Consider the following 24,318-nt stretch of genomic DNA (forward strand, 5'->3'; position numbering starts at 1 on the left):
CACACACACACACACACACACACACACACACACACACACACACACACACACACACACACGATTATCATCAATTTATCATTATCTGCTTCTCAAGTAAAGTTTTGCGTTAGTTATTACCCTTTGTTAAAGAAAAAAAGTATCAAACAAAGAATTTACAAGTACTTTAGGAACTAGTGACTCCTCTGGCATCATTAATATGTTATTAACAGTAGAATCCTGAGTTGCCTTATAAGTAGCTGCTATTTGCACCACCTTAAAAACTGTGATATCCATCAGTAAGCACTGTAAACTGCAGTGGAACTACAGGTTAACAGCACTGCTCGTCATAGGAATTTGAAAACAAACTTTTCTTTTTAACTGATAAAGCTGCGGTGGGATTTGGTGAGTGTAGTCATGTATGAAGCTTCTCCTCTATAAACTGAAAGGTAGCTGTGGTGTGTGTAGACTCACAGAGAGCTTTGATGTAAAGCTGTAAATATTAATTATAGTTTTTACGTTTGCTCTTGCTATTTTAGTTATAATAAAGCTGGCACCCTCCGAGTGGTCCGTTGAACACAAACGGGTTGTCTAAGCGGAGCAGCCCAGCGTTGTGTTATTTTAACAGACAAAGTCAAAGAGGAAGCGAATACATTTGCCACCTCGGGGGCACACATGGTACCTCTGTCGATCCTGTAAAGCAGTATTTAATCAGTGCCTGCATAAGGATGCAGCCTTCAGTAGGGGGAAAGCCGTCAGCCATACAGAGAAAAGGCTTCAATTACTCAGCTACCGCATTTGACAAAGGCCAGACCCTGTAATTCACGGCGCATAGGTGTGTATATGTTTGAGTAACAAACGCTGATTCATTTACTGTACAAATACTGGGATATAATAACAGTGAACATCTAATCGCAGATAAGTTGGCTAAGTTTTTAATGGATGAATATATAGATTGATGGACTCAAAGTTACCAAAGAGATCAGTATTTTTTTTTCTTTTTAATTAGCACCTGTGAGCTGTTTCCCATTAACACTGTGCACATTAAAAATCCCTCTGCTTTTTCTAATTAAGTAAAGTGGAAACAGATTAGATGGCTTCTTTGAACAAAGGTCAGTGATTGCACTTTGTCTCGCCCCACTGTTTGTTTGTTTGGCCGGCACCAAGAGAGAGTCTGCCACTTCTTCGCAGAATGTCACTTCACAATCACTGTTTGTTTTAGGGAACAGCCTTTTCTTACCCTTTCTGTTCATCTCCTCGCAGTGTTTTTTTGTGTCTTCTTCAAAATGTGATCAATAGATAAAGACGTGCCTCTCGCTCCTTTTTTTTCCCCCCTTGGTTTCATAGAGGCGAACGTATATTCTGCTCTACAGGTGGGAAAGAACGGCTGATGCGATATAGATTTTTTTGCTGATATGATTATGAAGCACGTGGAATGTCAGATTAAAGCCAAACTGATGAAAGATAGGCATCAATCGGGGACATCTCCGGAGAGGCTGCGAGGCATGACGTGCTTGTCAAGAAGGAGGAATATAGTGACTCATCCCTCCCTAATCTCCCCTTTCCTGGACAATTGATCTGCCTTTCATATCCATTAGCGTGGCTTTCATAGGCGCTGTAATGAATGGCCAGACAACAGACATACTTCAAGATCAAACTCGTCTCTTAGACGGAGAGGAAAAAAATAGCTGAAAAAACCCACAGATAGCAGCTGTGATTCACACAGGTATCTCAAACTTCTCCAAGTAGGACCTTCATCTTAGTGTTACTAAGAATAATGGTGTAACTTACAACTGTGGTGTTATTCAGTTGTTAGTACTTAGAGCTGTGTTTCCCATTCATAATGTACTTTTTCTGGTAAAAGATGGAAAGAAGAAACAAAGTAGTAGTGTTGTACTGGTATAAAGTTATTCCATCTGTTATTTTAGGGATTTTTCTAATAAACTAGTGGTTAATGTCACATCAATAACTAGTACTTTTTAGGCTGGCAGCTAACAGCGGATGTCACTTTAATTTGCAAATGTTTAAAATGCACTGCAGTCAATGTCTGAATTCACTGCGATTATGATGACGCAATAAAAATGATTTAGGCTTTAAGCAATCTCTTGTAAACTATGAGCAGCTACTCACAACCACCCAGTGAGCACAGCCCCAATCAGACCACTGAAAAAGTGATTAGGTGGACATTTTCTCTCGCAATAAGCGGTCAGCACGCATTCCAGACGTTTTGATTCATCTCGGTGTGATTTTTTTAGGTGGTGCTATGATTACCACCATCACATTCTTTCAGTCTCAATGTCCTTAACAACACTTCTGCGAAAAGTAAAAATAAATAAATAAATAAAAGGGAAAAAAAATCCGAGTTACGCATGAGAGGAAGCTGACAATGGGAGTCAGACAGGAAGGAGAGAATGACAGAATTTAATAAAGTTCAACAAGGCAGAAAGGATTGCAGAAGCTTTCTTTTTTCCCCCCACCTCCTTCTTTACAACTTCTGGCTACTTAAACACTTTTACACCCTGTTCTTTTATCTGTGTCTGCATTCGCTGACAGAGGAATAGCCGGACACAGAGGGAGACGCTCATTCCATTTTTATTTGAATGTTGACCGAGGATGGCCACCATCTGTGCAAACTGTCTGACTCTATGACTCTCCTGCATTTCCAGCCATAAATATCAGACGGGGCTTCGCTCCTCAGATAATCCGCACATGGCAATTTGTCCTCCCCGCTCTGATTTGCCACTATTTAGGCTTCGATCACTATTCTCTTAAGTTGACACAAACAGAAGCACTATATCATTTTCAGCAAACAGCAATTTCTGTCTAACATCATCTCACACCCTTTTGTCAAATTTACTGTGGCATCTGGTGCCTTTGTTTTTCTTATTCCTCATCATAAAGAAACCTCTTCAGTCTTCCCAGAAACCCAGCCTACACTTATGTCTTGCTGGGTGCGTTTTTTTTTTCTTTTCCCCCCAGTCACCGAGAAGCCTTCCACTAAGCTCAAACACACAAGGGGGAGTGGTGAAAATGGGGTAGATGACATTGTTTTCAGTGATATGGATGCACGGCTTAAAGACAAAAGTGTTGGTTGAATGTTGTCATGTCAATAAGCCATCAGTCGCGCCGCTAACAATAAGTTAATGATTCCCCAGCAGTAATACATTTATGAATAGAGAAGTGTCTTCTTCAGCCCAGCGGGTGTGCCCATTAAAACAGAGCATGAACAAAATAATTGTGATTTGCAGATAAAATCCACTTTAGAATGGGATTCCGACTGAGGAATTGTTGAAAGAGCTGTAATTTTCCACTAAAACGTGACACACACTCACAGGAGCCCTGCTAATCAACTGTGTGTGTTTGTGTGTGTACATGTATGTGTGTGCCTGTTTTGAAGTTTGCATCTTTGCACTATATTCAAATTAAATGACAAATGCATTTAGTGGGAAAAGGTTTCCTTATTTTTTCCCAATCTAAATGTTTTTTTGCTTTGCTGTAACTCGTTTGATTTAGCTCATAGGTAGTAAAATATGTTTCCCTGCTGTAAGTACTGGTGGAAAAAAAAGAAAAAGAATCTATTCTCAAAGTGTGAAATCCATGTAAATGGAAACACATTAGACTAAGAGTACTCTTAAATAACAAAGGAATAGAAAGTTATAAAGCAATGATACTTTTTGAATAACGAATTAAAATAATCTTGATCTATACAATTTCCTTTCACTTCAAAAGCAATTTGGAGATGGACTTTTTGAATTAATTGTGGTTTGCAAAATGAATCTAAGATCACAATTTAAGCACTGGGAAAAATGCAATTTATAAACCTGCTGTATGGAGATATGTTGAGGTTTTATCCCTTTTGCTCTCTGAAAACAAACATCTCTCTTTCTCTTTTTAGGGTTTAAAATTGCCGTTCTTTAACTGAATTGATTGCGAGTCATGTAAAATGTGTGGCAATTATTTTTACATTAATGAAAATTAGAAATGAAGAAAAACAAAAGATTCATGCACATTTATTTTGCGTTTAAGAAATCTGAAAATGTTTCAAAAAGTGTTCCAATTCTTTTGGCTCTGGTGGAAAAAGTGAAATGTAAAATTTGACATTTAATAAAATAAAACAATAGATAGTAAATATTCCCGGGCGTGCTCAAGATTACAATTCACTCACGAGATTAAAGCTTGCAGCTGATGAAAATATCAGAGGTGTGTGTGTGTGTGTGTGTGTTTATGGAGACTGTATGTTTCTGTTAAATATTCTGTTTCTGCCCCGTGCCCTCTTCTTCAGCAGCGCTTTAACGCCACCTGACTGGAGAATTACTTCCTCTATTTCCCATTTATTTCACGTTTTAATACTCGGATAAAAGTGGTAAAAACATGAGAAATAAACACCAGTTTGTTTGTTAATTAACAACAAATTCACAACTAAGGAACAGTTTTTGTCATAAAACTTAAAAAAATGCTAATAAATACTGTGTAGTGTATCTATAATCATTATTTTGAAGGTGAATACAACGTTGCAACTGATTTTTAAAGCACACAATAAGCAGGTTGGGTTGTGTGACAGTTGTGTGACTAACAGGAGTGTGAACTTGGAGCACGCAGGTTGTCTTGTGTTTAACAGTCACTGCTTAGTTTTGTCTTCATTTTTTTCAAAGTATTTGGTTATGATTGGCCAGCAAACCTGCTTATTTAGATTTAAGCAAATGAGGTTTGGATTTAGATGCAGTGAGTTCGGAGTGAGATTGCTCTTATGATCGCAGCGCTTCAATGGGAGTCACATGGCTACAGCCAAAGGGCTTGTGGGGTACCTCTGAGACCCCAGCAGCTTTTACTAAACAGCGGTGCTTAAAGCCCTCAGTTTTAGGATGAATAATAATACTTAGCAAGTATATATATGTGTGTGTGTGTGTGTGTGTGTGTGTGTGTGTGTGTGTGTGTGTGTGTGTGTGTGTGTGTGTGGTAATTGAAATGTGCTGCAGCATTTTCCAAAATTTTGGCTAAACCCTGACCTGTGTCACTCTGATGTAAGCGACTGACTGTTTTTGACTGGTTTAATATTTGCTTAGTGTAGTGTTAGATATTTTGGTGGCAGCCCCCCTTTTTTCCGCCCTGCTTTTCTCTTTGATTTTTTGAGTTTGTGTAATGACACACTCAAAAAAGTGAGAAAGGTTGACTGAGAAATGTGACTGCTGTTGGTGTTGTTGGCTTTGTAGCAGACTCAAAGAATTGCCCTCAGCTTTAGCTCAGGGTTCACTGTGCAAAGTCACAAACTGAGCGATCGGAAGGTAAGTCCACAGGCCGGCTTGTTAGCTAATAATTAATGTACAGTAGCATTAATTATAGCATGCTGTTAACAAATACCTGTGATTATCAATAAACTAATAAACTGAACTTCACATCTTGAAGTGTCACTGAAAATGATGTGTTTACGTGAACTTTTTTGCTCATAAACATACTTAGTTGAGTCTTGAAAATGAGAAGCTAGCTGTCCTTTGGTGCCCTGGTCAAGTAATAAAACGTCTAGACACCAACTAACATGAATTTCCCTTAAGAATTAGTGTCATCGGTGTGAGAGACCTGCCCTGCACTCTGGGGTGCAGTTTGAAATACTGTCTTTAAATCAATGCTCACCTCTCCACTCTCCCTTTAATTGAACTTTGTTGCCTCTTGTTAAGGTCTTTAGTCTAAGAAAACAGTCCTTAACTGTAATGAAAGCAAATCAAACTTTCTTCAAACAAGTGTTTGGCTACATGTTGCTATGTTGCTACAAGAAAAACAAAGAAAGAAATACGGCTCGTCTATAGCTTCTCCACCAAAATTCACTAAGCAAGGAAACTTAGAAGATTAAACAGTTAAGTAGGTAAAGCGGAAACTAAACAGCGTTTACATCCACTGGTGACTAGGGGACATTAAAGAAGGGGAAAAAAGGCAGTAGCTACGAAGAGCAAAGGCGTGTGCGAGGTGGTTTAGATAATGGCACTTTTCCTTTTTATTTTATACTGTCAACAACTGGCACTTTGGAGGGAAGTCCACGCAAACCGTCTCCATGTATCATGCTGCTCATGTTTCCAGAGCAGTGTTATTGACACAGTAAATTAGAGGAGGCACACATCAGGTAGCTGACAGATCCGAGGCATCAACAGCAAACTTATAATCGCAGCTCTATCACAGTGGGTGAGTTTCTCTCCCTTTCTCCTCTTCTTTAATGTTCACACTTCGCATTTGCCCGTGCCTCTATAAGTCCATTCAGCATTTTATTTTATGGACATCTAAAAAAGAATGCTCTGCTTTATTGCGAGCATATAAAAGCTCCTCTTACCTGAAAGCATGTTTTTTCTCCTATTTATTATTTTGTGCAGTTTGTACACAAGACAACAATGTAACTCTTCTTAATCTTTTTAAAATTAAATGTGTGTATTTATGCTTTTTATAGCGTGAAAATCAATTATAAGGTATTTTACACAATTGTTGTTCCTTTATAGTTACCAGAAAAATGACTGATCATGTTCGGGAATTTCCTTCAGCTGTTTTTTTAACACAAGCTTGTATGTATTTATTATTGAGTCCTGTGGTTGGAAAACAAACAAACAAAAAAAACAAAAACTGTCCTTTATGACTAGTTGACTTTCCCGGGTCTTACAATAGCATTTTCCTACAGTGAAAAGCCTCTTTAGTCTTTCCACTTCTATAAATTCCCCTGAAAACCTCAGCTTGGGAACGCCACGTGAAGACATCTGTTTCGGTCGTGTCTGTTTCCGTATGTGATTATTAAGTGAAATTACTGCTGTTTAATCCAATATCTCTGTACTTCACTTATGATTTATGTGTCGTGACTGTAGCATGACACGAGGGCCTTTCATCTCACATATTCTATATAACATTTTCAAAAGCATCTGAGGGAAGAGAGACAAGTAAAGTGGAATCACTGTAAGCATGTTTGCTGTTTATTGTGTTAGCATGTTATGTAACAACATTTAGCAGAAGCAGAATATTCTGTGAGGTTTTTTTTTCCAGCTTCAAAAATCTAGTATGTAAAGTGTTTGGCGATGAGGAGATACCAGTGAGAGACTTGGGGGGAAAAAACACAACTTTTACTCTCTAAACGGCGTGGCATACTGCCCTGGTTACCATGGCTATGAGAAGGGTTTGAGAGCACATTAATCATGAGGATGTAGGTTTGGTTTTCTTATTCATAATAGAAGCACAGAAACTCCAGCCGTTCTTTCTGAAGCTAATTTATGATGTTTAAGACATTGGTTTGTAGATCATGTGGGATAACTCTGAGAAGTAGGAGAAGAAGGAGAGATTCCAGCAATTAGTCTGTAGCAACAGACTTTTTTGTAAGAAAAAAAGTGTTAAGATAAAGACATTTCTAAATGTTTTCCTATCAAGTTAACTTCTGACCAATTTTTTTCATATTTAAAAGTTGTGTTGAGTTATTAGCGGATGTCAATGTGTTCCTGTGCTGGAGGTTTTATAGCTTAATGAAGATTAAACGTCTTGAAAAAGTTTGGCATGAGAAGACGTGTTCATTTGCCACAAAGGCACATTTGGCACTCAACCAGCCAGTTCTTAATTGCTCAATCTGGAAATAGTAGATGATGCCTCATGTCATTGCACCTATACATGTCTTGATTAAATGGAGCTCTTTGTGCCCACGCATTTTACCTAGGACGGAGAGGGAGCTGATAAAAATTAGATAATGCATAAAGAAGTATCGCTCACGCTGTTGTGCCACTTTTCTGAGCTGCTATTTTTTCCCTCTTTGTCTTTGGTCAGAGACAGCAGATTGATGACGGCGTGACAGAGTGACATTGCATTCTGGGAACTCAGGACTATGGCCATAAATCCATGGCGATTCAGCTTTACAATGGCCCACTGTCTAGCCATCAGAGGGGTAGGAGGTTGTTACTGCAACACCCTAGTGAGCTGCTAGGGGACGACTATTGTGCTTCCTCGAGGAGGAAAAAAGGGGTAAAATGAAGACACCAGGGGGAAATAGGCAGGATGGTAATGAATTATGAAAAACTAATAGAATTGAAAAAAGAGGAAGGGGAGACAGAAAAACCTCTATGGTGAGTGGAAATTTCCCACACTCTTTAGACACTGTGATTCTTTTCAAGTAGATCTTTCAAATCTGAACCTCTGCTGTATTAGAAAGCAAATAAAACACATGGACAAATAAACACTCCGAGTTCTTTATTGACCTTGGACAACCAGCTGTGTTGTGAGTGCAGCTCAACTTGGCTCTCTACACCCTCCCTCAATTGTGTGTGTGTGCGAGCAGAACACAACTCTTGAGTATGAGTGCGTGTTTTGTTCAAACTGCATAAATGTGGTACCGTGTTCATTGAACAGCTGCCATTTTACAGTTTGTTTGGTTTTAAAAAAGTTGGAATCCTACTAATTATACCTATTAAAAAATATTTCATGCATGCTATAGTTGCAGTAACACATTCTATTAATTGGCCTTGTAATATTGAGGACTTCACACAATTATATTTACACCCAGTGGAGAGGATATGATTTAAATACTAAAGTTTACCTGTGGCAATCCTACGTAACAGTATTTTAAGGCTACAACCCATAAACAGCGTCCCAGCAAGAGTGACAAAAGACTGAAGCAGATCCAATAAAAGCTGGAAGGGAGTGTGTTGCATTATCCAAAGTAGGTGGGACACATCTGTGACTACAGCCAGAAAACATCTGAACTGCGTCTGTATCTGTCTGCTGCTGTGATCCGGGTTAACCCCCTCCCTCAAATAACACAACTGAAAGTAACGCACTGTAAAGCAGTGAATTCCAAGCAAGCTGATAGCTAACCAACATCTTTTTTTCTCTTCCTGAATAAATGGGCACAATCACTGAGTGGAAAATATTTCACTCCTCTATTTGATCACCACAAAGACTCTTGGTGATTTTGGCTCAGTAATGGGAGCCATACCTCAGCTACTAGCATTCCTGGAGCGCTTTCCTTCTTCTTCAGCGGCTTTACTGTATGTCCTTCCTCCTTCTGCGTGATCGGGCCTGCACCACTTGTCATCTCCCTGGTGGCAGCTTAGATTCTCCAATTTTTAGGTTAATTAATCAAAAATGATTTCTTTTCTCATTAGCCATGCAGTTGGTTTGCAATCTGCAAAATCGATGTTTTACAGATGTTTCCCTGGGTTTTGTTTTTCGAGACGGTGCTGATTTTTATTGGGTATAGATTTAAGAGGGTGCTGAGGGATTGTGAGTTAACTGAGCTGCACAAAATCACACACACACACGCAGCCACAGACTCACTAAATGCATATTATAAACAGTCACAAGCCCAAACAAACACCTGCATGAATACAGGACAAAAAAAACAATCGCATTCAAACTCAGCTCGGCTCGCGCTTACTTCCTTTTAGTTCCCCCAAATCTTAAGAAAATACAGTGTTGAATGTAATCTGCTCATCTAACTGATAGAAAAACAGCAGCTCTGTCTTTCTCCATTTTGGTTCGCCTGTATTGAGTCGATTGTTGCCAAACCCAGGGGGTTGAGCCACACACACTCTCTCGCTGGGAAGCACTCTTTAATCACGTAACAGCTTCTGGTTCTAGTTCCTGTTGGTTGTAAACAAATGTAATGTTGCATTTCCTGCAGTCTAGACATAACAACAAACCTGGCAAAACCAGAGAGAGGACTGATGGCGGTTGCTAAGGAGTGGCTGGCACAAGTCGCCAATCCAGGGTCTGTGGTCTGATGGAAGGAACACAGAGGTGGAGACAGCTGAGGTGGTGGGCATCGTCTTCGGTGTTATTTTGAGCTGTGCATCTCTGAGGAACGTCACAAGTCTTGGGTGAAAGCTTGTTCAGCGTGCTATTTGGTTTAACATGATTTTTTCCAGGTTAAAGATGTGTACAGTACTGTACTTTGTAAACATTTACCCTTTTTTTTTTTCACCATGTTTCCACTTATATATTTCTGCGTATAGTAGTTATAGAAACTTTCTGAGCCTTCTGTGTGCCCATTGTGCCATCTGCTATGCAGTTGTTCTGCCGTGCCTGTGTGTGTGTGTTTGTGCCTACATTTGTACTTGTGTACACCAGTCCCCACCCACCGTTCCACTCAACTACACAGGAAAAAGAAGATGAAGCAGAGGAGCAAAGGAGCCCAAAGAGAAATTATTATTGATTTAATCACATAATCAGCCGCAAACACTTCAGGCCAAGATAGCAAATCCATAATAGCCTCCCCACATAACCACCTTTACAAATTTACCATCAAAGCCCTCCACGCACACACCGCAAACACAGGAACCAGGGGTCACCTTCAGTCGCTGGCAAAATATTGACTTTCCTAATGCTTCTATATGTTTTTGAGTTAAGCGTTATCAATCACCGATAAGGGCTTGATGTCTCTGAAACATAACTCTTGGTTGAGGGATTACAGCATCGCTTCTCTTGTCATAATCTAAGCATATCTTTTCAGACAAAAGGCGAGGACGGTAAAATCAATTTCGTCAGAAGCAGACATTTCCCACTGTGCCTGGTCCGGCCTGTCTTTAGATAAAGTACAACTCTGCGGTAACCTTTGAGACATCATGAGTTGTTTTTGTAAAAGCTTTGCTGTTAGCGCCTCAAGGAAAAAGAGTTTTAATTAACACTGGGGGAAAAAAACACGTATTTTCTTTTATTTCTAATCTGATTTCCCGGTTTTACTGAAATTATCTTAAAACTCTAATGATGCATATCCTTTAAAGTACTGTAATAAATTATAAATTAGTTTTGTTGAATCAATGAATTTCACTCCTAAAGTCAAAAACAAAAGCACAAATACAAAAGCTGTTGTGTCTGTTTTGTTTCTATTAATTGTGCATAAGGCAAAAAAAAAAGTTCTTCTAAAAAAAGTTTTGTTTGAGTCAATAAAGACCCAACAAATGATAATTTGACGTCAATAGGCTGAGCTCTGTCTTCATGAAATAAACATAAAAACACTTCCAAATTCTCTCCCTGTTTTCAGTTTGTTGCCAAAAAGTAATTTAAAGTACCCAATGAGAGTGGGTTTTGTTACCTTGAGAGCAGCTGCAAGGCTGCTGTGAGGAGCTCGGGAAATCTCTCCCAGTCTTTCGACAGTCTGTGATGATGGCGATATTTGTTTTCCAGAGTATGTTTTTCAGAGCATGTACAATAGACGGACAGCCTTGCATTGATATGGTCCAGGTCCAGGGCAGTTTATGAAACTACCTCTGAAGGTTTTGGTGCTTGATATTTCAATGAAATCTCACTGTCATTTGAAATCATGCTGCCTGCTTTAGGACACAATCGAGGTACAGTAGTCAAAAAGTAGATGTAAGATACAGTAGACAAGTATTTGCTCGGATTATCGACAGTTCTACATTTATAATAACTGCGGTCTGCCTTTTTATTATTAGTATTAGTATTATTATAGTAACCAAACAGCTGGATTTTAACTAAAAGCAGGAAGAAAAAGTTTAACTCCAACTGCTAATACTTTACTTCTGTATGACTTAGAAAGCTATTACAGTCTATACAATAGTTTAGACTGTTTGAAATCTATGGTTAATTTCACCCATAGCAGCTGCTCACTGTTCAGCAATCTAACTGTTTAATAATAAGACCCAAACGCTAAATTTTCCACAATTACACATATGAAGGGAGTGGAGAAAAATAATCTAAACCGCAATCTTAACGTGTATTATGTATATATGTGTTACTTCAGATGGAAATGAACATTTAAAACCCTGAAATATCTGCCCCACTCTGTTGTTCGGTACACTAAGGCACACAATTTGTCTGATTTTGTGTGGAAAGCTAACAATGAATCTGATTCAGATTTCAACACTCCATCAACATCCATCTCTCCAGTGATCTATCCATTCAGTCGCCTATCCCTGTCCATCTAGCCCAGGGCTATGGAAGCCTAATTGTTTACCAAAGGGTTGCGGCTCATTTGCTCCTGGAGATTGGGCCTAATTAACACTAACTTATCTGAACACCGAGGAGCGCTGTCCACTCCACTTTAATCTAATCTGTACTCTTTCAAAAAATAATGAGATCATTTACACCTCATTAACGAGCAATGTAATGTCTGGGCATTAATCATAATGATTGCTTATCATTTCACTTTGCAATATTATCTCCTCTAATGAAACTGTTCACACAACTGCCAAGAGGGCCTTAATTGGTCGTGTGAAATCACAGAGCACCCAGCAGCTTGCCGCACCGTGTGTGAAGTTCTAATTTGCATGGGTGGGTGGGGTGTGGGGATTTGAGGGGTGGGCACGAGGGGATGGCATCACTTAAGAACACACAGAGAAATGCACACACAGGCACGGACGTGATGGAGTAAATGGAAACGTGGTGGGATCGTTTAATAAAGTGTTATTATTGCGTGGTGCTGTATGCAGACAACAATGCAAGGAAATTTGCAAACAGTCCGATGAGGTCAAATAAAAACCTTAAACTTGATATTGTTTAGACTTTTTCCTATTTTTTAATGTTAGGTCTCAAAACTAAATATATGCTTCTGATGTTTGCTGTTCCTCTCTCTGGCATAAGATCCATGCCAGTGGTGGGTGTGATTATCCAGGCGACATGGCATCCTGACTGATCCCAGCTTTGTGCCACCACCATGAAGCCCAAACAAGAAAAACACCCATCCAATATCCCCGTTTTTGCATTGTAGCCTCTTACTGTATATCCACCCAGCTGGCCATCCCCGGCAGCCCGGCCTCCTGGAGGATATTTTAATACCAGTTAGAATATATCATCCCCTCCAGTGTGTGTGCGGACCACCTAAAGAGGCCACGCTTGACTGGAAGGAGGAGAGCACTGAGGCTCCTCGGTGCCCCGGCTCCCTAGGCTTAGGAGGGCTTAGGTGCGGATGTCATTAACTCTTTCTCCCTGGTCAGAATGGCTAGCTGCTAATTGTGGCCCCTGGTCTGTGAGCTGAGCTTGTGTAGCTAAGGAGAAAAGGCTTGCCGTAAATTGAAATCTGAGCAGCGTGTCTGAGAATTGGGGTGACTTCCATCCCGTGCAGTTTTAAGACACAGTCATAATTCCTTCTGGGCTAATTTTATCATCCATAGAAACATTATTTTTTCTGTTCACTGCACCAAAATCTGTCAACCTTTTCATATTTTATTACACCGGATCACAATTCCAAGTAGCCAGTGACCACAGTCATTGAGTTCAAGTCTGCCAGTCTTACTAAAAAGCCTAGACTTGAGTCAGGTTGGACATTTCTTATGTTAGATTTGGTAACTAAAACTTTTTTCTTACTTTAAAAAGCAGTTTTACTTTTTTTTAAAAAAAAAAACAGTAGGCATTTTTATTTTAATGTTGTTGGAACTGGTACTTGTTGATACATGCAGCATTCATGGTTTGCACTATCATGACAGGCTGACTCTCCTCAGTAAATCCAGCCACAATTTCTGATTGTTAGGATAGAACTGTGCACGCTGTGTGTCTGCTGTTCACTGAGCTTTACAGAAACTAGCTTAAATGACAACTTTACCACAAGCAAATTAACACAACAAAACACCTTTAAGCACAATTCACTGGGCTACACACTGAACTTAGAAGATAGTATCAAAGTATCGATCCTATTGTGATAGTATTTTGATAGTTTTAGCATTTGTATCGGGACTATCAATATCTGGATCAATCCACCCACCTCTACTGGGCAGGTGAGAGTACTCTTTTTCAGATGCCAAGTGATGAATCCAGATGAAGCTTCAGTAGTTTGTTTAGTTATTTGCTCGTCTTTGATAAAAACACTAATGCTAATTCTGTCTTTTTAAATATATATAAATGGTACCTTTTGTTTCATTTCACTTATATTTTTTGTAATGAAATAAGGCCTCTGGTATCTTAGTCCCAACATGTAATTGGTAATCATGCAGAACTTTAAGGTTCATTGTAAGATTAATTGTACTGCTGAGGACATAATGGACCCAGTTAACATGCAGCTGGCATGCAGATTCAAAAGTGTCCAGGATGAAGTCAGGTCCAAACACTCAGGAGGCCAGCACAAGTGTAAGGTGTCAGAAAAGTGGTCCAGAGATTAGTTTCATGTACCACAGTTCTGCCTCTCAGTGTACTTCCCTCCTACTATCAATCCTCCCTATCGTTGCCCCTCGTCTCCTCCGCTGTTCATCAGTCTGAAGCTAACTGTCAGCTCTTCTCCAGCTTATTAAAGGCTCTGGTTAACATCCGCTGTATGCCGGAGTCAAACGCCTGGGCTGGTATAACCACGTGCTGATATGATTTATTCTCTCCCCGAGGAGCCTTCTAATGAACAGAGATGTATGCTCAGCAGCCCCGTACATGTAACCTCCGTGTGCTCAGAGGACGGCTGCGCTGTAATATGATAAGTACCATGTCGATAGCCTGTATGATATGCTAATCATACTAAAACACGGTGCCTCGGGCTCTCCCCGTGTTTATTTATGAAGGCTTGACCTGAGGGAGAGCAATAATCGGCTTTTCTCTGAACTCTCTAACCCTGGGAGCCAAGGGAACCGCCAATCACACACATCTGAGTCCTATAATTCCCTCACCTCTCTCTCGCGCGCTCTCTCGCTTTCTCTCACTCTCTCCTGTCCTTCTGTTTCCCCCTCAGCTCGAGCTGAAACGGTAGATTTATGCAAACGGCACAGAGTGTGCATTTTCCTGCCCACATTTGTCGAGGGCCACATGTCAAGGGCTCAAATCATTAAACTAATTATTAATTGGGACTGACGTAAACATGCTGTCAGCAGCCTCACCGACTTGACCGTGTTCTCAGCTCAAATATAACACATTGATTTGATGTGGCAAACATTTAGTCAAGACATCGCCACTCCTCTGATGCAGAATACATTGCAAGTATTGCACAAATATACAATTTCTTTTTGTAAACAACATTTGGTGAAAGTAGAAGAAATATAGCCAAACTGATATTTTACGATGACATGTGATATAAGTGTTTGCATGGCCTTATTACATTTGCTTTAGTAAAACCCAAACATGAATATTCACATCGAATCAGTGTCAAACTTTTCAACACTTCGGTACCCCTTCGCTTCAGCTTTCCGTGCCTTTGACTTTGACTGCCTGCGTCTCGCTATGGATTGTCTTCTCATGAGTACAGCTCTCCCGTCACTGCAAACATGAGGCTGTGCAAATATTTTGAGGGAGAAGACAGGCTGGTTTGAATGGCTAGTGGATACACAGCGTGGAGTGGATATTGCTAACAGTGTGATTTCCTCATGCATTACCATTTTATTTATTTATTTATTTATTTTTTGAGGGGTGACCACAAATGACGTTGAGTGTTCAATAAGCCTATTTTTCATAAAGTCTTAGTCGCAACGTATTAAAAATAAGTAGAAATGTGTCTTGGGGTAGGGTGTAAATCAGAGCTCGGGCCTTGCATCTGTGAGCTAGGAAACAAAGGTTTGTTTGTGTGCCTCAATCACTCTTGCTCATGAAAGCAGACACTTACTTGAAAAAAAAAATCCTTCTCCTTTTCTTTTTTTCAGGGAAACACTCTAAACCAACATCCTGGGTATAAATTTGCAAAACGCAATACAGGCCTGATTGTGTGTTGAGTGGATGTGGGGTGCATACGAATAGACCCTGTACCCCTGCCTCTCTCCTCCTCCAAACAGCCCCCCCCACACCACCACCACCTTCCCCCTCACCTCTTTCTGTTCTCATGCAGCCAAGTAATGTACAACAAAAAAAGCACAGCTGAAAGTTTTTTTTAAATTTCCCCATTGTTTTCTCGTAACAGTTTTGAATTCAGAGTTCTTGTTTGTGTTTTAACCAATCGGCATAAACCAGAAGCAGCAGGTGTTTGCAAAAGTAAAATAATAATGATGATTTTCAAAGGTTCATAAGCAAAAATGTAGTTAATATATAGTTGTACGACAGATCGCGGCACTGAAAACACTACTTCAGAAATAAAAGAAATTCTCAGCTGCTGCGTGGCAATATTGGATAATTCCACTTTAAGAGTTTCCAACTTTTTGAGCTCACACTGTTTACGCTTCCAACTTCAAATGTAGCAGCCGTCATCGCGCCATGTCTTTGACATTTATAAGACAGGAGAATAACTTTAAATGTGCACTCTACAGTATCATAGCGATGACCGAGTCTGGGAGAATCTGAATGCAAACTCTGGGAACAAGTGAAGCTTTGGCACTGTCACCAGGTCAGCTCAAAACCCCCTCCAAGCCCAGCCCCTCAGCACCAGGTGTTCCCTTGCATTCAAATGATACTCTTATTCATAGACTGTCCCAACTGGAGTATTAAAAACTCAAAATTTGCAACTGAATGCTGATATAATCCTGGAAATATATGTCTCCATTAAAAAGTAGCCCATTTGAAGGAACAAGGCGGTCTTTGTGTGGGGCTTTATGTATATTTATCAAGGCGCTAAAAGGGAACCAGAGGTGGGGGTTAAGGAGAAGGGGATAGGGAGTAGCAGGGCAGACTTTCCAACTGTTTACATGTTAATTTCAAACTTAACAGCCCTTGTCCTGGAACTATTTATACACTGAATGCAAATTAATTTCGTCTCCCTCTGTTATCGTCCTTTTCCCCCCCTTTTTTTTTTAGCAAACACTTGACTGTTGATGGAAAAATGCTAATTAATGGGTGCTTGGAAAGTTGGACTAACTGTGCCCCTGGATTTGAATGACAGGTTGCATTTTGTTAATATGAATGCGACTCAGTTCCATTTTCGGGTTTAGCTACATGAGGTGTCAATAATGACCTTCGTCCTGAAGGATTTTTGCATAGTGTTACGCTTTTATTGGTGGCACTTTTTTTGATTCAGGATGTTGACTCACCAAAATATGCAAATGTTGAGAAAGAAAGCTGCCTGCCTGGATGTTGTGTTAAAGCAAAGTTTAATAGAAAAGTGCTACCTACAAGATATTTTTTCAAACCACTTGTTTCATTTTCAGTATTATTTTTCACTGTAATGTAACATAAAGCTGTCTTTATTATTACTTTCTTATTATTAAATTGTGAATATTATGCTCCAAAATAAAGTTTCCATTTTGCTTTACCCCACAGGTGTGTGGCATGTGGAAAAGTGTGCAGACACGATCAACATGTGACTTATCCTATAAACGCTCTTGAACAATTGCCTTGCTAATCACATTATGGATACAGTAAGCTCAACAAATTGGTAAGTACACTTGCCTACATCTTTGGGGTGCTCTCAAGCAGATGAAGCTACTGCAGATTTGAAACTGCTGAATCAGTGTAGCACCATTGTCATAGCAGTTTACTGGTTCTGCTGTTCATTTTTGGTTGATTCTTTGAAAGTAGCTGCCGAATAACCGAGAGTGTCATCTCTCTGCCGATGACGCTTAACTATAGGTAACTAAAGGTTTTCACCTACCTGTAAGCAGAATGTCATAATATATCATTTTGGCTGTTTGCTGAATACTGGAGATATAAATATTCCCACAGATCTGCAAATCTTATTTGCATTTAAGCAGAACCACAAATATTTCAGCCGTTCATCTTGAATCAAAATGGCTTAGTCCCTAGAGTAGAAACCAACAAGCAACCTCCTGGCAAGCTCAGTTCACTGACTGGTTGGCAAATGGTGTCTGGACTTTGCTAGCCTTTACTGGACTTTGCTAGCTCTTACAAGGTGAAATTGGTCACAAAGAGCGTAGCTACCCCAAAAAACCTCCAAAAATCTATGATTTATTTGGTTGCAGATTGGCATGATCATTCGCAATTTGCATGTAAGACAGTGAATTTCCTCTAAACCTTAACCATCTAATCTCCAAGCTGTACAGAAATTTGAAGAAGGGTAATGCCAAGTGGAAGTGGAGAACATTCACTTTCAAAGTAAAAGTTGTGCCTTATTGATGCAATATTTTATCGCAACGGTAAGGTGCAACATTTATTTTTAAAGCAAATATTCTCCATTTCCTCTCTGCCTAGCACTTTTCACTACCCCTTGGCAAATAGTTTATTAGTGTTTGCAGACAAGTTGGCCTCCTCCATGCAAACTGGTGGCAACCACAGCAACCTGCTAGTGACCAAAACAATCCCAAGGAGGTTTTAATGCTGCACCATTTATCTCTTTGCAACCAATTTCATACTGGCAACTGCCAGCCACCTCCAGCAACCACTCATCAACTAGTTGTAAAACTCTTTTCCTTCAAGACCAGTAACCCATCTGGTAACTACAGGTCACCTGAATGGGGCTTTAGCAATTGATTTCATAGCGACTGCCAACAACCTCCAGCAGCCACCCACACCTGGTTGGGGAAGACATATTTTCCCCCACAAACAGTGTTTGCCACATTTGCTGACTGGACTCTAGGCCTGTGTGACTGGCCCTTAACAACTTAACGAGTCAAACCTTGTTGGCATTTTAATATTTGTTGAATTGAAGTTTTTCTAGATGCTAGTTACAACCCGTTATGCCTCAAAAACAAAGTTTTAAAAAGCTTTTTCGATTTCATGGAAGTTATATTTCTACCACTATCTTTGCTGTTGCAATGGAGTCTTGAGTGCCAAATCTATCTCTTATAATGTCTTGAATATACTGTTGTATTGAAGAGAGCAGTGTCATTAAAATCACTTGGTTTAAAACCGAAATAAAACAAAGAACAAAGGAAGAAAGACTTAGAGACCGAGAGAAAGAGAAGTTGATATGAAATGTGGTCAGCTGAACTGCCATGGCAACTGGTCAAGAGTCCACAGAGAAGGAATGTGTCTAATGAAATGTAACAATACCATCCCCCCCGCTCCCCCTCCTCGCTGCCCTCCCTCTCTCACTTTGAGTGAATGACTGAGTATGTTTTATGGTTGGAGTGCACAGGCTCGACTGCCGCTTTGTTTAGACGGGTTTCAGATGTTTGGCTCATTGTGTTTAGGTTGTGCTGATTGTTTTTTAGGCACATTTGAGTGAATAAACAAATGTCATCACTTCAGCGCCATCCTTCAAGAGCTTTTTATGTCAGTGTCAGTAAGTGATAAAACATCTTTTCACGAGCGCATATTTTCGTCCTTCGTCCTCACTTGATATATTTTTTTGTTTGCTTGATATGAGGGAAATGACAAGGTCTCTTAGAGTGAATAGGATATCAATTAATTATACAGTCGTCAGAGTCACAAACCAAAGTGCAATACTTTAAGGGTATAGAAATTTGGATGAAGGGAAAAAGTTGTAAGAGCAGTTTGAGTGCTTCTTGTAATTACAATATAAACAGTAAAAAAAGGGCCTATTACTGAAAGCACCCAAGTTTGAAAATAAACCAATGAAAAGAGATCAGTTACTAAAGTACTATATGTTGAAATCACTCAGTTATAACATGAATGTCTAAACCTAAACATGTTGGAAAATTCATAGCAGATGCTGACTGGTTTAGCTGGTCTCTCCTCATAAACCATGCATAAATCAACCATCACTGCCGCCTCTTTCTTTCTGTCTGATTATGATGCTAATATCACCACTCTAAACAAAGAAACAAGCCCAGTGACAGAAATGAGAGACATAACGCTTTTGTTTACAAAAGAGGGAAAGTATAGAGGTATTATGCGGACTACAAGACTGTGGGGCAGAGGGTGATGTCTACAGAGAGGTTGGATCGGCCTGCTAACGTGATCACCTGAATTATGCACAAACCATTGTGTCCAAATATCATAAACCGAAGCACGAACATCCCACCCCTCCCTCAAACATGGGTCGAAATTATTATTTATGTGGCTTCAGAGCTGCAGAGAGACAATTAGTCATATTCGTATGCTGAAATTAATTGAGAGAGATGCGGGAGATAAAGACAGAGAACAAAGACAGCTTTTTGTCACTTCTTTCTATCTGACAGGGATAATTAGATATATGAAATTGAAATTCCTCACTGGGGGGTCCTATTGACAACACTGTTTTCTGTTTCGCTCTTATCCCCTGTTTCTTTTGTGCTCCTGTTTATGCTAATTTGGACCCAGTGTTTTTCCCTGACCGCTAAAAGCTGCATCCTCCCCAGCCTTCAGATTCAATTCATGTAGAGCAGAGAGTAGCCTGTCAGCTATTCACAGCCCTTTACCTGTAACACAAGGACTCAGGGAATCAGTTTCTAATCAGCAGAATTTAAATAGCTGATATATACATGTGTATGTGTCACAGTATTAATTAAATGAATTAAATATAAAAAAAAAAGATTTTATTTTATTCGATATGTGTTATTATAATATTTCAATTCATCTTTTTTAAATTCAACTTTAATTTTATGTCTCATTTTATTTTATATTATTGTTTCCTTGGTTTGGAGATGTCGCCATCCGATAAATTACAAGTCGCAGGCTTTGTGACACCAGAGATATTTAACTCCAAGTTCTATAACTTCCAGTTTTCTAGGGGGCGCTCATGAGATATAAGTGAATGGAGCTTGTTTTGTTGTAATTAGGGGTGGGGGTCTCAAAACTATATTACAAAATTTCAATAAAATTTGCAATAATATTATTTCTGGTGAAACAGGAAAAAAAATACTGAATAAGGTTTTATTGATGCGTGTGGGCAGCAGCATTTATAAGGGTGAGTAAATGCAAGGCATTTCCATCCTTCTTTTCCAATGAGCTGCTGTCAGTGATGACACACAACCTAATTCAAAGTGTGATTCTATTGCAACAAGGTGCCAACAGCAGAAGCAGCAGTATTATAATGCAATTGTAGTGACACAGCAATATATCCAGTGACACCGCATAAGTCAGATGTAAGCACAAACGTAGCCTAGGTAATCTTTTTGGGGGGATTTTTAAATAAAAGTAGATGATAACACTTTAAATTTGTAGTTTCACGGTATAAAGTACCTTAACCTTGTGAGGAGCCTCCACAGCATGTTTTGTCTGGGATGTTGCATCTTGGGTCAAGCCCCTGCTTGTCTCTACCTTGTCTGATAACCAGCTGCTTCTTTTACACTGATGTAAGCTACTGCCCTGTTATAACAAGGCTTCTCACATTTTTTGTAGTTATCTTTTGATAATGGATGCCATTGAGGGAGGCTGTCCTTTCGTATATACGTAAATGGATATTCAGTATAAAAGTGCTAGCACAATGTTAGCATTTATGAGACTAAATAGATTAAATCAGTTTTACTGTAAGATAACAGATAACACAATGATTTAAAAATGACACTGACACACTTACAGTCACTCCTTTTGTAAAAAATAGTGTAATATAAAATATTTCTGTTTTGAGGGAGCTAAACAAGTTACCTTTGACTGCTAGCTGTGTCAGTAGCTAGCCATTGTTAGCAGGCACCAGTGTGTGCTTTTGAACTTCAGCATTATCTTTTATTCTGTTAAACCATTTGCAAAAAAAACCCCAGATAAATCTAATATAACAAATTAACTGCTGCCTTTACACAGTAAGTTAATAATTCACACTCACAAACTGTATTAGCTACACTGGCCAACCACTTAAAGATTGAGAAGTAGAGCGAACAGGCTTCTTGAATAACTTGCTTAAAATTTTATGATTTCATCTATATTATACTTTACCTGCTAGGTTGCCTATTTTCTAATGCCCCACATAATGACTTGAACATAAGTACCTTTGTGCATTTTCTGAAGTTCAGTCCTTTGGTTAGCATCATGTGAACCACCCTCACAGTATCAGAGAGGAACATCTGATAAAAGAACATTGTGGTTTTAGTGGAATTATGGGTTATGTCACCTTTCACCGCAAAACTAGAAGGGGCCTCTCAATAGTTTTCCTCTCACATGAGAAACAACCACTGTCATGTTTCTCACAAGTGAAGGAAACTGCTAAATGCCACAAAAAAGACCCACATAAAAATGGATTAAGCTGACAGCGTGAATTAAAAGTGTTCTTGAAATGAAAGAAATTGTATGTACATTATGTATGTATCTACCCTTTTTTAAAATTTGTTGTCTGGTTTTGTGCTTATTTACTTATTTATTCTTTTATTGAGAATGGTTTTTTTTTGAGAAGGTTGGTACTTCAGCTACACTTCTGCTTTTATTATTGCACATGTCTGCCCTGGTTTCATTTTTAAGCATAAAGATCTCATTCCCAGAAAGGACCTAAGAAGCGCACAGACACTTAAGATTTTTCATGTTCCATGTAATTCAAATATTTTGTAGTGTTTAAGCAATTAAAACTCAAAATTCAAGTGACGTTAGACTATTGCTTTTAATTTCCCCACTGCCCCACATGTCCCTTTCTTTTCAAAATGATTGTCTTAGAGATTTATATAAAAATTATATACTTACCTGATACTGATCACTTGCTGACGTCTTGCTGATCTTTTTTTCCTGCTCTAACATACATTAAAATACTGGCCTGCCATTATGGATTGTGTAAGACCGGAAAAAGAAAAAAAAAGAGGATGGTGCATGGTTGTTAGAAGGGAAAGGAAGGCAGGATGGAGATATGAATTGAACCGGAAAGAGCCTTGTGTCTAATGCTTGCCACATTCGCTCTCGAATGAAGGTCTAATTACCCATCGGTATTTGGTGCCAGCGTTCCCAGGTCCCAGCAGCCCCTGGCCCTATGCAGGCACTGAGCGTCCAAAGCCAGCTGCCTTCCAAACACTTGCAGGTAAACAGGCCGGGCTAATAGTCCTACCACAAGGGAGCCAGATGAAAGAGCAGGAAACTGCTGCCAGAAGCCCTGAAAGGATTTATGTAAAGACGTAAAGACAGGAGATGCAGGGATGTAGTAGCAGCTAACCCTATCTAAACTTACCTATCTGTTTGCTTAGATGATTCTTTATGACTCAAATCGCAGGCCTAGCATAGAGGTAAAATTATTATAAAGATAACATAAACATTATAAAGGCGTGTTCAGACAAACATATGTAAATGCTTTGTGTATACAGTGTATCTATCATGCTGGCAGTTATTGCTTTGTGAAGGTCACAGTGTAGACTTGCTGTAGTGTGGAAAGAGAGTGCAATTTTGATGAGCTTTACTGAAAGAGGATTTTGAAGGGGTGAAGGTAAAGAATTACTTGAGGATGTGGAATTATAGATCTGTAGAAGAAAATAAAAGGCAAAAGCAGCAGAGACTTTTGCTGACTCTAAGTCTTGCTGGTTCACTTGCATGCAAAGCTACGACAGTCTGATGTGTCACATATGTTCACTCTGAATAACTGCATGTGCAGATGTGAATGTGTTTGTCAGGGATCATATCCATTTTCTTTTGTAGTGTAAACTCAGTAGCAATATCTCCTGCTGCCAGTTTAAAAGTGTAATATCTGTGAGCTGAGGAAAAGTGAGCAGTCTTCTGTGTTGGATACGGTTTTCATGAAAGGGCCAGCCAGGGTGGGACGGGAACATCGCCAATCATGACTACTCCAGATCCATCCTGAGGAACAGGAATTCCCACAAGCTGGATAAACATGCACTTTGGTCGAGAGAGCTGGGTGCTTGATAGTCGCTCTCTCATCTTTGAACATTCTCTAGATATTGATTTATTTTCAGAGCCAAAATAAAATACGGTGAGTTTTTCTGGGGGGTTTTTTTGTTTTGTTTTTTTCAAGTGAGAGGAAAAGAGATGATTAATGGAGTCCAAAATTTTACAGCCTTTAGCATTACTTGAGGTTTTATTTCCTAGATGGCATGTGCCACTATCTGATGGCTTGGGAAGGACAGAAGTAATATGGCTGCCACATGTGAGAGGACAACATGCTACTGCGGTTGTCCAGAGAATGTAAACTGTGTTTATCCTAATGGATTCCGACAGAAGCAATAATGGACACCGGGGCTAACTCGACTGACCACACATTTGAATTTTGTTTCCCTTCTGGGAATTTGTGTGTTTTTGTTCGACTTGAGGGTGTAATTTTTTGTGTCTGGCACAAATGGCGCTGACTATATTTCTCTCAGTATTTGAATATATAGTGTGTGTACTTTTGCGGTTGTCGCTTACATACACACACGGGCATTTGTGTTTTCATAAGTGATTACTGTGAATCAACTCTTTGTGCGTGGCTCAAGTCATAAAACAAGAGAGAAAGAACATCGTTATGGTAGTGGGGCACCTCACTAAAACGCTCCAGTGACAGAAAATGAAAAGCTGTAATTCCTCCTGTGAAGTGAAGTCTGACTTGTCAGAGTAAAGCACTTCCTATCCTTTTGTTCAGATCTCAAAGGGAATTATAGAGGAGAGCGTTAGATATGGCTGTTAATAAGACCAGCGAGCCCTGACCAGATGAATGTCTGAGTGATTTAGACCATGACAGTTGTATTAAACTAATGAAACTAGATTAGTTTAACCTGGAGACTCATATGTTCACAGAAAACATGAGAGAAAATAACATATATTGAACCTTTTATGGACAAGTCAATCAATTAAGCACTTACAGAGAGT

At 39.5% G+C, this 24,318-nt stretch overlaps 1 long non-coding RNA gene across 2 annotated transcripts in view; it reads left to right on the forward strand.

Annotated features, from left to right (window-relative positions):
- The window catches only part of LOC102288742, a 63,968-nt gene that overhangs the window by 14,504 nt on the left and 25,146 nt on the right, over nt 1–24,318 (forward strand). For both annotated transcript variants that reach the window (XR_006052780.1, XR_001337075.2), the window contains one exon: nt 17,032–17,146. This is a non-coding gene — a long non-coding RNA (uncharacterized LOC102288742). The remainder of the gene's footprint in view (nt 1–17,031; nt 17,147–24,318) is intronic.

The sequence above is a fragment of the Haplochromis burtoni genome, unplaced genomic scaffold, assembly GCF_018398535.1.
Source record: "Haplochromis burtoni strain Fernald_Lab_line unplaced genomic scaffold, NCSU_Asbu1 Contig_392, whole genome shotgun sequence".
Taxonomy (NCBI): domain Eukaryota; kingdom Metazoa; phylum Chordata; class Actinopteri; order Cichliformes; family Cichlidae; genus Haplochromis; species Haplochromis burtoni.